This window comes from Euprymna scolopes, chromosome 41 (assembly GCF_053919585.1).
Source record: "Euprymna scolopes isolate OS-2025 chromosome 41, ASM5391958v1, whole genome shotgun sequence".
In the NCBI taxonomy this organism is placed as follows: domain Eukaryota; kingdom Metazoa; phylum Mollusca; class Cephalopoda; order Sepiida; family Sepiolidae; genus Euprymna; species Euprymna scolopes.
Window position 1 is genome coordinate 15,256,332 of NC_136522.1, and position 15,889 is coordinate 15,272,220.

Below are 15,889 nucleotides of genomic sequence, written 5' to 3' on the forward strand. Positions count from 1 at the left end.
GGTAAACACTGCATGTTTTTCGAGCTGAATAAACATGTTACACTGAATAAAAACACAAAAAATATATCCAGTTAGGTAGAAAAGTAACTTATCTTGCCTTTGATAACATTTATTTGTTCTATATTTGTTTTTTGACAACTTTTTCGAATCTATGTGTACAGTAATACAAACCCCAGGGTACTAGTGCATTTATTGATCCGTGCTGAAATAATAACGTTATTATTTTAAAAGCCATTCTTAACATGGGGAGAGTTTTACCACTTTGGCAATATTTTATATGAAATTCGTTCAGTAACGAAGGATTTCTTCCCCACTGACCGAGGATAGAAAAGATGAAATGTCATGTTACCAAAGGCAAAAACTACCTACCTGGATAAGTTTTGTTGTCTGCTCTGCAAAAATGTCTCGATGTAATTGTTAAAAAAATTTAAAATAATTAAAAGTGAAACTTCGCGTTTTTAAGAAACGCGAAGAAATAAAAACGTGTTTGTCCAATTGAGACAATGTTCGAAATAGATTTCTTGTAGGTAAATTCCTGGAAAACGTGGAAGTTTTTCCAAGAAAAGCAGTAGTTTATTAATGGGAAGAAGAAAGTTCTTTCAACGTGTGGGGGGGACGGGTATTGGGAGAGGGGCTAGTCTGCAGAGAGGAAAATAGTGTAAGCGCATAGTAGAGAGGGAGAGAGAGGGAGGGATATGTGGCAGTCTGAGGTGAAAAGAAATAGAGAACGAAGAAGTCGAAGCGAAGGTAAAGAGTGCTGGAGGTAAAGAAAGAGAGGCGGTAGAGCTAGAGAGACAGAGAGAGGTAAAGAGAGAGAGAAAGGTAAATAGAGAAAGAGGTAGAGAGAAAGAAAGAGAGATACAGAGAATTACTATTTAACGCGCTTTTTCAGCAGGCCGAACAAATAGAAGGGAAATAACTACGTTTGACTAAGAGTTTTCGAAAAGAAAATTTCGTACGCAACTTATGATAGTGTTGAATTTGTTTAAAACTGTCTATAGCAGTTTTTTTTTTCCAGAATCCAATCTATTAAAAAAAATAATAAATAAAATAATAAAAAGTCGGCGTTGTAGAAGCAAAGGCGGTTTTAAGTTTATCCGTACCGGTGTCAGGTGAAAACCTGTTATTAATGTAAAAAAGTTCCGCTTACCAAACCGGACTTCCTATTTTAGGCAATATAAATAAAACAGTGCATCTAGGTGTGCAGAAATATTTAACAAACTCTTAAACTATACATTTTAAAATAGAATACTTATAAAATTACAACACAATATTATAAAAAAAAATTAAATATTTATTTGTTTAAAACTAATGCCAAGCCTTTTCTAGTCTCACACAAAAACCCAAGTTCACATCTCCAGCTATATTACTTGTCACATACATACGCGCACACTCCAGGTTTCCCAGCCCTGCCAGTATTTGTCCTGTTACCATATCGTTGGGGTAGCTGACTTTCCAACTGCATCCTATTCCGTTCGGACAAGTCACAGAAAAGTCACAAAATTTTACGACTGATCGAAGTCATGCCATGAAGTCTGTAATTGATTCCCCCTCCTGCCTTATGGAGTGAAATTCTTGTTGGTACACTTCTTTGTGTAGACTTCTAACGGCCACGAGCTTTATGGGTCATACAGCTGTTCCTCTGTGATGGAGTTCAGTATTTCTGCTCCTACTATGTCAAACAACAGCCCGTTTACTTTTGGGACACAGGCCATTCTCAGTTCGTTTCTTAACACTGTTGGCTCCGCAAACCCACACATCTCCTTGTATCTATTCCAGGAGTCAATGCATATCACCCAGTTACCATCACTTGAGTTCGGTTCTATGGTAGGTCTGTCGAGTCTCCTTGTAAGTGACTTACTCGGCTGTCCTCCGTCTCTTCGGCGATGTTCTCTTGCTGTAGCTCAAGGATCCGTTGAAGTAATGCGTGCCGTGTTTATTCGTCCATATTCAAACGTTACTTGTAGCAGGTTTTCTACATCGTCGAGGCCATGTAAAGTGTCGGCAAGATGACGTATATTTGAAAGCACACTCATTGCCGTGAATGTCTTGTTTAAGTAGCCTGCTCGTGGGTTTTAAATGAGAAAGGTTCAAAAAAGAATATTTTTGTGGAATAAACAAATTTATTGAGGAGGTTAGCCCAAAATGTGGGGTAACCGCTAATTTCAAATATTTCCTGTCGTTGGATTACAACTTCTAAGTTCAAACAAGTGTTCAAATTTTGGATCTGTGGACCAGATTGGCTAAATCAAGTTAGCATCTGCTGATTGGCCCATATCTCCCTTACCCTGTTTTAACAACAACAACAAAAAAATTGTAACCTGCATGTTCTCGGATGAAGCTAGTTCAGATGAGAGTCGTTTACCAATTAAAATATCTGATTTCTCCATATTATCTAAGGTGATTAATGTCTTAGAAAAAGTTTAAGATTCAGTGACAAATTATGACACCTATAAAAGAGCTAAATTGTTGCTTTTCTTTTTTCTGTTATGCAAAATGAAGTTTTTCCCTTGGAATTGGATTATTTGAAACAAACTTCGGATAAGGTTGTACCTCTAACGGCGATGGCCCTTGGCCTATTTCTAGATAAAGATGGACTGATGCGGGCCCAAGGACACATTCAGAACTCTGATATTTTCCTATATGATGTAAAATTTCTTATACTGTTAGGAAAAAATAATCACCTGACCAATCTGGTCATTATTGAATCAAACTTGAATTGTTGCCATCTGGGAGCAAATTCTATCCTTAACAAATTAAGGCTATCTGGTTTTTGGATCACCCCAGGGAAGACAGGCAGTGAAATCTGTTCTCCGCAGCTGTATTATATGTAAGAGGATCAATTCTTTACCCTGCGAGGCCTCCTTCGGGTCTCAACTGCCTTCTCATAGGATAAATTTTGTCCACTCCTTCAAACATGTGAGTGTAGATTTTACTGGACATTTTTTTGTCAAAAATAATAATCAGGACGTCAAAATGTACATCACTTGTATGAGCTTGCGTGGTATACATCTACTACTAGACATGAGGACACACTCATTCTTGGTCCTGGATATGACCTTAAACTATATCCAGTGGTTAGGCCCCAGCTTGCGGGCTTTGGGGAGTGTGGAGCCACCCTTTAATTGCCATTGCTCCCAGGTCTACTCTGACCCGGAGTGGTAGCACCTGTTAGGGTCCCAACTATGGGTTAAATAGAATACGACTTAAAAAACAAATATACTATATTAAAAAATCGTTCTTCAAAATCACCAGATTCGGCATTAAATAACCTGAAAAGGGTTGATATGCCGTAAAACAAAACAACCAACCAACACTCATTCTTATTAGCCTCTATTAGGTTCCACCAACTTATTTGGTGTGCCTATCCATGTGTATTCCGACAATGCTAAATCATTCTTGGCATCGGGTATCATATTGTCGGACATATTTGTCTCCAACAAATTTAAAGAACATTTCAAATCAACTACTTTTGGTCAAGATCAAAGTGTAGTATCTGTTCTCCAGATGCTGCACTTCCATTTCTTGTTCTCTTTTGGTGGAGGAGAAATCCTTCACGACTGAGACAATTTTTATTTTTGTACCTTTTCTCCACGTTAAAAAACGACCCTGGTGTCTAACTCTGTCCCGTGGGGAGGCATAGTAAATAGGTACTATTACTCTGCTTGGTATGGGAGAGCATGAGAAAGATTGATTAAAACTGTTAAAACGGTACTCAGAAAACTCGTCCCCGGAAAACTCGTACCCAAAATACTCGTCCATTTTTGCTAGGTAGGAAAATTGGTTCATTACTGAATAATATCGATTGAAAACACATTTTATGACAGTTCTTGAAGGCAATATTGTTTTATAAGGTGACTACGCACCCCCATAATATTTTTTTTAAAAAAAGTATTTTTATTTGCTTACACTTGTTTTAAAAAAATAAACTTGATCTCAGAGTCATGACACGAAAAACGAAACCATATATTTATTTTAAAAAATAGTTTAGTTTTAACACTATTTGTGTTATTACCTAACAAAAATAAAAGAAAGAAAACACGTATTATCAAAAAAAACAAATATTTGATTCCGAAAAATTAATTTAGTTTAAACAATTCTTGTGTAATAACACAAGAATTGTTTAAACTAAATTAATTTTTCGGAATCAAATATTTGTTTTTTTTGATAAATAATAACGAAACAAAAAAAGAAATGTTGGGTGCTTATATAGTTTTGGTACTGCAGACTGCACTGAAATAATGTCATTATTTGGAACGCCATTCTTAACATGGGGAGGGTCTTGTTTAAAAGTCATTTCGGGGCACTTCTGCAGTATACAGGCGGCGGCTATTGTTAGGGGGTGATAACTCCTATTTCTTCTTCGTCAAATAACGCGGCAAACAAGTAACAAGCGATTTTTTTTTTCCGAACAGAAAAATATTTGAAAACCCAAACATTTATTGTATAAAAAAAAGTATCAATATATAATTGTAAAAACATTTATTTAAAAGCCTGCGTAAGAAAATATAATTTTAATAAAACAATTTCGTAATAAAAACAACATTAGATTTTTATAAAGTAAAATAGCTTCTTCTTTTTTCTTCTTTTTTTTTTTGCGAACAAATAAATAATTTAAATGAAACATTTTTTTTTAATTAAAGCAACTTTGAAGGATCAAAAACAAATTAATAATTTAAATGTTTTTTTACTGAGAAGCGCCACCTGGCGACAGTTTAGTGAAACGCACCAAGAAAAGATGACTACCGTCTGCATACTGCACAAATGCCTTTTACTGTTTTGTGAACACAAAAAATGTTAAAACTGAATTAATTTCTTAAAATAAAATATTTGTTTCATTATTTGATAACACAGGAAGTGTTTGTTTTTTTTTTGTTGTTTTTTTTTTCGTAATAACACAAGAAATGTTAAAAACCAAAGTATTTTTTTTTATAAATGTATGGTTTCGTTTTTCGTGTCATTCAATTGGTTTCATAACCTAATCAACCGTATCCACTTCAGGTAGCTTGATTTTTTTTCTTCCGAGCAGTGATCTTGGACATTACCTAAAAATATACAAATTTATTTTCTTTTGGAGGGGGCGGGGTTCGTTTTAAAACTATATCTACCTCAGTATTTTCTTTAATTTTCTATTTTCGCGCGATTATCGAGACTCTAAGACGTGATCCTGATCCTCTCATGTCAGATATTTTTTTGCCCCAAAGTAACACTCGACATTACTTGTTTTTTTTTTTTAACTAAATAAACTCTTTAAAATAAGTTGAACCACTGAAAACTTCAAAGCTATGTAGAAAACAAACACTTAAAAAAATCCATTTTATTGTTTTAAAACAACAGTAAACAAGTAAATATGTATATTTTAACATATTTTTTTAACATATTTTATTAACTGTTTGCTCATATTATAAACTCTATTTCCTATTTGGTTTTATCGAGCTTTTATATCTGGCTGAGTTAATTTTATAAATATTAATTCTTTAATATTTATAATTTACTTTAATTTTACCATCTTGGATCATTTTGGTAAATTCAATTGTAATTTTCATTTTATATATATATATATATATATATATATATATATATATATATATATATATATATATATATATATATATTATGGGATGTGTATTCTCTTTTAAAGATAGTATCCCCTTCAATAACGGTCATAAAATGTGTTTTTAATCAATATTAATCCATAGTGGACCAGTTTTTCTACCTAGCAAAAATAAAAGCCCAACGTGAACAAGTTTCTGATGAGTCGTTACCCTAAAGTTAGCAAATTTACCGAACTTCCATTACTATCGATTACTATATTGTCCTTTTGACTACTGACTGTACACTCTTTAATCCTTATCCTTGAGTGGCCTCTCGGCCTTGATAAGTGGTGACATCTATGCAAAAAAATAAAAATAAATAAAAATAAACGAGTTTTCTGGGTACGAGTTCTCCAGGTACGAGTTCTCCTAAATTCTCGTCAAACGGCATCACACAAAAATGAATTTAGGAAAACTCGTCTCGGCGAAAACTCGTCTCGGGAAAACTCGTACCCGGAAAACTCGACCCCGGAAAACTCGTCCCCTTTTGCTAGGTAGGAAAACTGGACTCTTATTGAATAAATATCGATTGAAAACACATTTTATGGTCGTTCTTGAAGGAGATATTGTTTTTTAAAATAGACTTTAGCCCCCTCCTAATATTTTTTTAAAATATTTTTACTTGTTTAATGTTTTTTGTTTTTTTTTTAAATAAAATCGATTTTCTAAGTGTCCGTTTTCTACCTAACTGGCTAAGTTCTTAGTGGTTTCACTTATTTTAAAGCGTTTATTATGTTCATAAACGAGACTGCATATTTTTTTTATATAAATATAAAAAGAATTTACTTATTTACTGTTGTTTATAAAAGGGTAAAATCGATTTTTTACCTCGCCGACTATGTTGTTTGTTGTTTAATTTATTTGGAATCGTTTATTCGGTAAAGAAAAAAATCACAGAAAACAAACAAAAAACGGGTTTGTATTACTGTACACATAGATTCGAAAAAGTTGTCAAAAAACAAATATATAACAAATAAATGTTATCAAAGGCAAGATAAGTTACTTTTCTACCTAACTGGATATATTTTTCGTGTTTTTATTCAGTGTAACATGTTTATTCAGCTCGAAAAGCATACAGTGTTTACCGATGTATTGGAAAATTCAAAATGGCGCCCGACACTCTCTTTAATACGGTAAGTTCAGGAAAAGATGTTATAAATAGTAAACTAGACAAAATACTGTTAGAAATTCGCTCATTATATGTTTCCGTGACATAAGTTGACATATATTCGGTGTTTTTTAAATCGTATTTTATCTAGTTTATCATTTATAACACCTTTTCCCAAACTCACCATGTTAAAGGGAGTGCCAGGCGCCATTTTGAATTTTCCAATACATCGGTAAACACTGCATGTTTTTCGATCTGAATAAACATGTTACATTGAATAAAAACACGAAAAATATATCCAGATAAGTAGAAAAGTAACTTATCTTGCGTTTGATAACATTTATTTGTTATATATTTGTTTTTTGACAACTTTTTCGAATCTATGTGTACAGTAATACAAACTCAAAATTTGTAATTAACTTTGTATTAACATAATAAACGTTTTAAAATAAGTGAAACCACTAAGAACTTTGCCAGTTAGGTAGAAAACGGACACTTAGAAAATCGATTTTATTTAAAAAAACAAAAAAAAACATTAAACAAGTAAAAATATTTTTTTTAAATATTATGGGGGCTAGTCTATTTAAAAAAAAAACAATATCTCCTTCAAGAACGATAATAAAATGTGTTTTCAATCGATATTTATTCAATAAGGGACCAGTTTTCCTACCAAGCGAAAGGGGACGAGTTTTCCGGGGTGGAGTTTTCCGGGGTGGAGTTGTCCGGGTTGGAGTTTTCCGGGGTGGAGTTTTCCGTGTACGAGTTTTCCGGAGTCGAGTTTTCCGGGGACGAGTTTTCCGAGCACCCAAAATTACATAATACCGTGTTTTCTTTTCTGTTGTTTCGTAATAACACAAGAATTGTTCAAACTAAATTAATTCTTCTAAATAAAATAATTTCATTGATAATATGTGTTTTCTTTCTTTTATTTTTGTTACGTAATAACACAAAAAGTGTTAACACTAGAGTATTTTTGGTTATCTTTCAGGTGCAAGGTTCCTTGTTTACTTGCGGTTGTAACGATGTAAGATTCCGTTCTACGGAAGACCAAATCGGCCATAATTTAAATATTTAAATTTATTTACTGAATTTAAATATTTAACTTGATATACTGTTTAAATGATAATATACGTCTACGATGTTTTTATTGGCGCTTTTCTTCGTATTTTTTAATAACATTTTTTTGCACCATTTACAAGTTTGTTTTTTTTACAAATATTTTTTTTTAATACTGTAATAGTAAAATTATTTTAGTAACATTCTATATTGGATACGTTTTTTTTTATGAAGTTTAAGTAAAAAAAGTTCACTTTTTTTATTATTAAAAATACATTTCATGAAAACACTCATGTTCACGTTGTTTAATTAAAAGTTCTCAATTTTAATCTAATAGTTTTATAATTGTTATTGTTACAAATTTCTAATAAAGATTATTTTAATTTTAACGGTAATTTGGTTTTCATTATAAACTCCGTCATGTTAAAGGCTTTAAAATCACTTTAAATAGTAAATCAATTTTAATATTTAAAAAAAAAAAAGAGAAATCAACAGGAAAAAAATCTCGTGTGAAAACATTACGAGATACTTTTTCCGTATAATTAATAAATGTATCTTTATTTTACTATTACAGTATTAAAAAAATTATTTGTAAAAAGAACTTGTAAATGGTGCAAAAAAATGTTATTAAAAATACGAAGAAAAGCGCCAATAAAACATCATAGACATTTTGGCCGATTTGGTCTTCCGTACAACGGAATCTTACATCGTTAAAACCGCAAGTAAACAATGAACCTTGCATCTGAAAGATAACCGTATTTTTTAAATAAATATTTGGTTTCGTTTTTCGTATCTTGACTCCGTGATCAAGTTTATTTTTTTTAAGCAAGTTTAAAATAATTTAGAAAAATATTATTGGGGTGCATATTTTTTTTTTTTAAATAATATCTCCTTCAAGAACGGTAAAAAAATGTGTTTTCAATCGATATTTATTCAATAAGGGACCAGTTTTCCTACATAGCAAAAAGGGGGGATTTTCCCAGGTACGATTTTTCCGAGACGATTTTTCCGGGCACCCGTCAACTCTACTTTTTTATTTTTTGGCGCGTGATCGTTTTTAAGGACCTCGACCGGCTCCTGAAAACAGGTGGCGACGAAACACGTGTCAGTGGATAATTATATATATATATATATATATATATATATATATATATATATATATATATATATATATATATATATATATATATATATATATATATATAAATTCTAGTTTTCATTAATTAAACCGAAAACATTTCAAATCAAGCAATTACGAAAATCTGTTCTCTTTCACTTTCTTTATTTACTTTTTTTCATAGTTCTTTCCAGAAGTAATATATATAATATATATATATATATATATATATATATATATATATATATATATATATATATATATATATATATATATATATATATATATATATATATATATTACTATATACATATATATTACTATATATATATATATTACTATATATATATTACTATATATATATTACTATATATATATATTACTATATATATATTACTATATATATATTACTATATATATTACTATATATATATTACTATATATTACTATATAGTAATATATATAGATATATAGTAATATATATATAGTAATATATATATAGTAATATATATATATAGTAATATATATATAGTAATATATATATAGTAATATATATATATATAGTTATATATATACATAGTAATAGTAATATATATATATTAATATATATATATATATATATATATATATATATATATATATATATATTAATATATATATATATATATATATATATATATATATATATATATATAAATATATATATTACTTATCGTTTTCATTAATTAAACCGAAAACATTTCAAATCAAGCAATTACGAAAATCTGTTCTCTTTCACTTTCTTTATTTACTTTTTTCGTGGTTCTTTCCAGAAGTAATATATGTATATATATATATATATATATATATATATATATATATATATATATATATATATATATATATATATATAAAGTAATATATATATAAAGTAATATATATATATAGTTATATATATATATATATATAGTAATATATATATAGTAATATATATCTATATATCTATATAGTACTAAGTAATATATATAGTAATATATATATATATTACTATATATATATGTATATATATATAGTAATATATATATATAGTAATATATATATATATATATATATATATATATATATATATATATATATATATATATATATATATATATATATATATATATATATATATATTACTTCTGGAAAGAACTATAAAAAAAAAGTAAATAAAGAAAGTGAAAGAGAACAGATTTTCGTAATTGCTTGATTTGAAATGTTTTCGGTTCAAATAATGAAAACGAGAATTTTTTTCATGAAATGTATATATATATATATATATATATATATATATATATATATATATATATATATATATATATATATATATATATTTATTTATCCTTAAAAGCTGAAAATGAAAATGACATATTCATAATTGTTTAAACTGAGCAACAAGCGCCAAAACATTTATTGTATAAAAATGTTTCAAAATATAATTGTAAAGACATTTATTGAAAAGTTTGCGTAAGAAAATATAATTTTAATAATGTTATTTATTTCCCACAGCAGTCATAGTTTAATATTCTGATTTCTCCCTCTGATTTTAACGACAGGCGCCAATAAAAAAATGACGTTTCCATTTTCGATGATAAACTGTAGAAGTACCGAGAGTTTTTGGAGGAGTTAAAGGTGAGCTTTCGGGGAGTTTTAGGGTCGGCAATCAGTTCTCTGTCCTTCAACATTTTACTGGCAGATGCATCTTGGAAATATTCGTACCAAATTCCAGAGAATTGTTTTGAGGATCGGCACTATTGCTAAACGAATTATTTTGCGCTAAAAACAAATAACCATTGTAAGCGTAGAATAACATATCGAAGCCGGTGATTTTGTTTACTTTATCGCCATCATCTAAATTGAAAATAAAAAATGTCCGTTTCTTGTCGCCTTCATAAAATCATCTTTTAATCTGATTGGTCATTTTTATCTTCGAGAGTGACCTGCCCTTTCTTTGGGGGGGGGTCACTTTATTTAAAATAAAGTGAAACGGTGCCTGGAAAACTCGTCTCCGGAAAACTCGACCTCGGAAAACTCGTCCCCTTTCGCTAGGTAGGAAAACTGGTCCCTTATTGAATAAATATCGATTGAAAACACATTTTATGATCGTTCTTGAAGGAGATATTTTTTAAAATAAACTATAGCCCTATAATATTTAAAAAAATATTTTTACTTGTTTAATGTTCTTTTTTTTTTTTTTTTTTTTAAATAAAATCGATTTTCTAAGTGTCCGTTTTCTACCTAACTGGCTAATTTCTTAGTGGTTTCAATTATTTTAAAGCGTTTTTATGTTCATACAAAGTTAATTACAAATTTTTTTTGTTCTTATTTTAACGATGTTTTTTTGGAGTCATAAAAACAATAATAAAAAAAACAAAACAAAAACATTAAAAAACGGAGCGATTCGATTCTTCGTTACTTTTTTTGTTTTGGTTTGTTAATTATGATAGTTTTTTTTTTGTTGTTGTTATGTTTTTGTTTTCTCTCATACCAAAATGCACTCATGCGTTATTTAAAATTATAATTTTATCAATTATCAACATTTATTGTCGTCCTGTCAAAGTTTGCAAAAATTAACTTATAAATTAAAAGCGAAGTATTTTTTTTGGCGCGAGAGTTGCCATGTGCTAACAATCTCTCATTAACTCATTTTTAATTTTTACTTCAAAATTCTAAAATCAATCATTAAGAGAAAAAGTAATCACTAAATAAATTTATTAATCAATTTTATTGAAAACTCCGCTATCGTTTATCAAGAATCTTTTTAATTTCATTTTTTGTTGTTTTTTTTTTTTTCGGAGGGAGATATAGTTCCCCCCCCCTCTAAATTATATTTTAAAAAATATTAAAATTTATCATTTACTTTTTAAAACCAAATCTCCCTCAGTAATTTCTTTAATTTTCTATTTTTTAGCGATTATCAAGACCCTGATATACCGGACATTATTTGTCGTTCTCACGTAACACTCGACATGTTTTTTGTTTGTTTTCTGTGTTTTTTTCTTTACCGAATAAACGATTCCAAATAAATTAAACAACATAGTCGGCGAGGAAGAAAAATCGATTTTACCCTTTTATAAACAACAGTAATAAGTAAATTCTTTTTATATTAATATAAAAAAAATATATATCCGGTCTCGTTTATGAACATAATAAATAGTGAAACCACTAAGAACTTAGCCAGTTAGGTAGAAAACGGACACTTAGAAAATCGATTTTATTTTAAAAAAAAAAAAAAAAAAAAGAAAAGAACATTAAACAAGTAAAAATATTTTTTTAAATATTATAGGGCTGTAGTCTATTTTAAAAAATATCTCCTTCAAGAACGATCATAAAATGTGTTTTCAATCGATATTTATTCAATAAGGGACCAGTTTTCCTACCTAGCGAAAGGGGACGAGTTTTCCGGGGTCGAGTATTCCGGAGACGAGTTTTCCGGAGACGAGTTTTCGCCGAGACGAGTTTTCCTAAATTCAGTGAAACAAACGGATCAAGATCAAAGTGTAGTATCTGTTCCGGCAGATACTGCAAGCAAAGACCGTATGTGGGGGCAACCCAAAATAAAAGACCTTGGTCAATGAAGGGGCAACCCTTCATACCAATTGTCACTATCCAGCTCCCCTACTCCCCGGGGAGTTGGTCCCCATTTCCCCTTCACTCCTCACTTTAAAAAACGGCCTTGTGCCTAATTTGCTCAGTGGGAGAGGAAATAAATACATCAAAGTGTAGTATCTGTTCTTCAGATGTTGCACTTCAATCTCTTGTTCTCTGCCAGTGGAGGAGAAATCCTTCACGAACGAGACAATTTTTATTTTTGTTCCTTTTCTCCACATTAAAAAACGACCCTGGTGTCTAACTCTGTCCTGGGGGAGACATTGTAAATAGGAACAAACAAGATTTAGTTTTTTTTTTCCTTCAATGTGCATTAATATTACGCTTTTCTCGAAACTTATTTTACCGAATCCGTACAAATGTAAAATAAATGTGTAATAATGTTTGTTTTATTTTATTTTGTTCAAATCTTGTTTAATAATTTTTTTCGTTTGTTTTATTTTATTTTAAATAAAAGGAAAATTCCGCAACCACCCCCACCCCCAATTAAAGGGGAAAAAAAAAAAATCCTGTTAAATAATTTTTTCGTTTTTCGTCCTCAAAAAATTCTCTGGAATTTGTAACGCTAAAATTGGATTCAACTCAAAATATCAAAATAATTGTATCAATATATAATCATAAAAAAAACATGTATTTAAGAGTAAACATATTTTTTTTTTTTAATGAAAAAGCATTTTCTTTCACTTTCTTCGTATATAAATCGCGTGTTTTATTTAAAAAAATTTTTTTTTCTTTGGGTAAATTTGATTCATACTTTTATTTCGTGCTTGTTTTTATTTTATTTTTACTTATTTTCTCCACTAAATATTATTTTTTTTTGTTAAATTATTTTTTTCGTACATATTCAAATAATGCTTTTGCCCCCCCCCCCTTTTCTGGTCTCAAATAGTACCTTCAAAAAGTGTTTGTGATTAAATAAACCAAAGAAAACCTTTTACGCATGCGCTTTGAAGGAGTAATAATTAAATAAAAACACCAGGGCCCACGTTCCCGTGAAATACCAAATTTTCTAAATAAAATATTTGTTTTATTATTTGATAATACAAGAAGTGTTTTCTTTTTTTGTTTGTTTCGTAATAACACAGGAAATGTTAAAAACTAGAGTATTCTTTTTTTTTTAGAAATATATGGTTTCGTTTTTCGAGTCTGTAGAGGACTAGGACATATAAATCCTAATCCTGTTACAAAATAAAATAATGAAACGAATGGAATGAAGTAAACAATAACTCAATTGTGGGATGAAACAAAAAACATGTCGTTTATTTTTTGTTGAAAATAAAAATGGTTTAGGTGTAACACGTGTTCATTCAGGCGTTGACGACTACATGCGTGGAAAAGAAAGAAATGAAGTCGAGGACGAGAAATGGCCGTCCCGCACGTAGAAAGGAAAATAGCAAGGGAGTGTTTGCCTCAGCAAAACCGGGCGTTCATGATAGCAGTCGTCCATGTGGAAAAGTCTTCAAACCAAGAGCTATGGACGCCGAACTTGCCTGGTTGACGAAACCAGGCAAAAGGGAAGAAAGAGAAAGTTGAATAGTGTCGTGGAATTTTATATCGGGGTGAGTGTTCTGACTGCGCATGTCTAGAATTCCTTTCAGGGGAAGTGACGTTTCCCATGTGCGCGCACATGTGCACGTATATGTGTGTACATTAGCGTGTGTGTGTGTGTGTGTGTGTGTGCACGTGAATGTGAGTGTATATACGTGAACATGAATATATGTGCGTGTCTGTGCATATGTGTGTGCGTACATGTGAGTGTGTGTATGAGGATGTGTATATGCGTGTGTGTGTGTGTGTGTGTGCATATGTGCGTGCATACATGTGAGGGAAAACATGTTCGAAGAAGTCTTTCGTTCGGTTTCGTTACATAATCAATCGTATCCACGTCCGGTAGCTTGATTTTTTTTTTATTCAATAAGGAACCAGTTTTCCTTCCTAGCAAAAGGGGACGAGTTTTCCGGGGTCGAGTTTTCCGGGTACGAGTTTTCTGGAGACGAGTTTTCTGGGGAAGAGTTTTCCTAAATTCGAAAGAAAATGCTTTGAGGAAGCAGTGATCTTGGACATTACCTAAAAATACATAAATTTATTATCGGGGGGGGGGCTCGTTTTGAAACTATATCTACCTCAGTATTTTCTTTAATTTTCTATTTTTGAGTGACTATCGAGATTCCTAAGATGTGCGGCCCTGTCGGTGGGGCATTAGAATACACCGACTGCCCCCCCCTGCAGAGGGTAAAAGTCCCTCAATGGGGGTCCTGAATATGACCTTAAACTATATCCAGTGGTGAGGCCCCAGCTTGTGGCCTTTGGGGAGTGTGGAGCCACTCTTTAATTACCATTGCTCCCAGGTCCACTCTGACCCGGAGTGGTAGTACCTGTTAGGGTCCCAACTATGGGTTAAATAGAAACCGACGTGAAAACAACAAATATACTCTATTAAAAAAATTTTCTCCAAAATCTTTGGATTCGGCATTAAATAACCCGAAAAGGGGTTGATATGCCGTAAAACAAAAACAACCAACCAACCTAAGATGTGATTATCTCATGTTGGACATTTTGTACAAAAGTAACACTCTACATTACTTTTTTTTTTTTTTTTTACTAAATAAACTCTTTAAAATAAGTTGAAACACCAAAAACTTTCAAAGCTAGGTAGAAAACGAACACTTAGAAAAATCAATTTAATTTTTTTTCAAACAACAGTAAACAAGTAAAAATATTTCAAAAAAATATTATGGGACGTGCATTCTCTTTTAAAGACAATATTTTCTTCAAGAACGGTTATAAAATGTGTTTTCAATCGATATTTATTCAATAAGGAACCAGTTTTCCTTCCTAGCAAAAGGGGACGAGTTTTCCGGGGTCGAGTTTTCCGGGTACGAGTTTTCTGGAGACGAGTTTTCTGGGGAAGAGTTTTCCTAAATTCGAAAGAAAATGCTTTGAGGAAGCAATCATTAAAAAAAAAACATGTTTACTTTTAAATAAATATTTTTATAATTATATATTGATACATTTTTATTCAATAAATATTTTGGTTTTCAAATATTTTTCTGTTCGGAAAAAAAAAATCTTGTTTGTTACTTATTTGTCGCGTTATTTGACCAAAAAGAAATTGGAGCTTTCGCCCTCTAACAATAGTCGCCGTCTGCATACTGCACAAGTGCCCTGTAATGACTTTTAAATGATACCCTCCCCTCCTCATGTTAAGAATGGCTTTCGAAATAATAACGTTATTATTTCAGCGCGGTACCAAAATTACATAAGACCGTGTTTTCTTTTTTGTTGTTTCATAATAACACAAGAATTGTTTAAACTAAATTAATTCTTCTTAATAAAATAATTGCTTTCTTTGATAATACGCGTTTTCTTTCTTTTATTTTTGTT

General features: G+C 30.7%; 1 protein-coding gene across 6 annotated transcripts in view; it reads right to left on the minus strand.

The window, feature by feature from the left end:
* The window catches only part of LOC145266355 (uncharacterized), a 142,555-nt gene extending 141,460 nt beyond the window's left edge, over positions 1–1,095 (minus strand). For 3 of the 6 annotated variants that reach the window (XR_013864704.1, XM_080121972.1, XM_080121970.1), the window contains exon 1: positions 370–923. The gene's annotated coding sequence lies outside the window, so the exon portion shown is untranslated. Of the gene's footprint in view, positions 1–369 lie in introns of all 6 variants that reach the window. The other 3 variants (XM_080121975.1, XM_080121971.1, XM_080121974.1) reach the window with 2 other exon arrangements.
* Between the last annotated feature and the right edge of the window lie 14,794 nt (positions 1,096–15,889).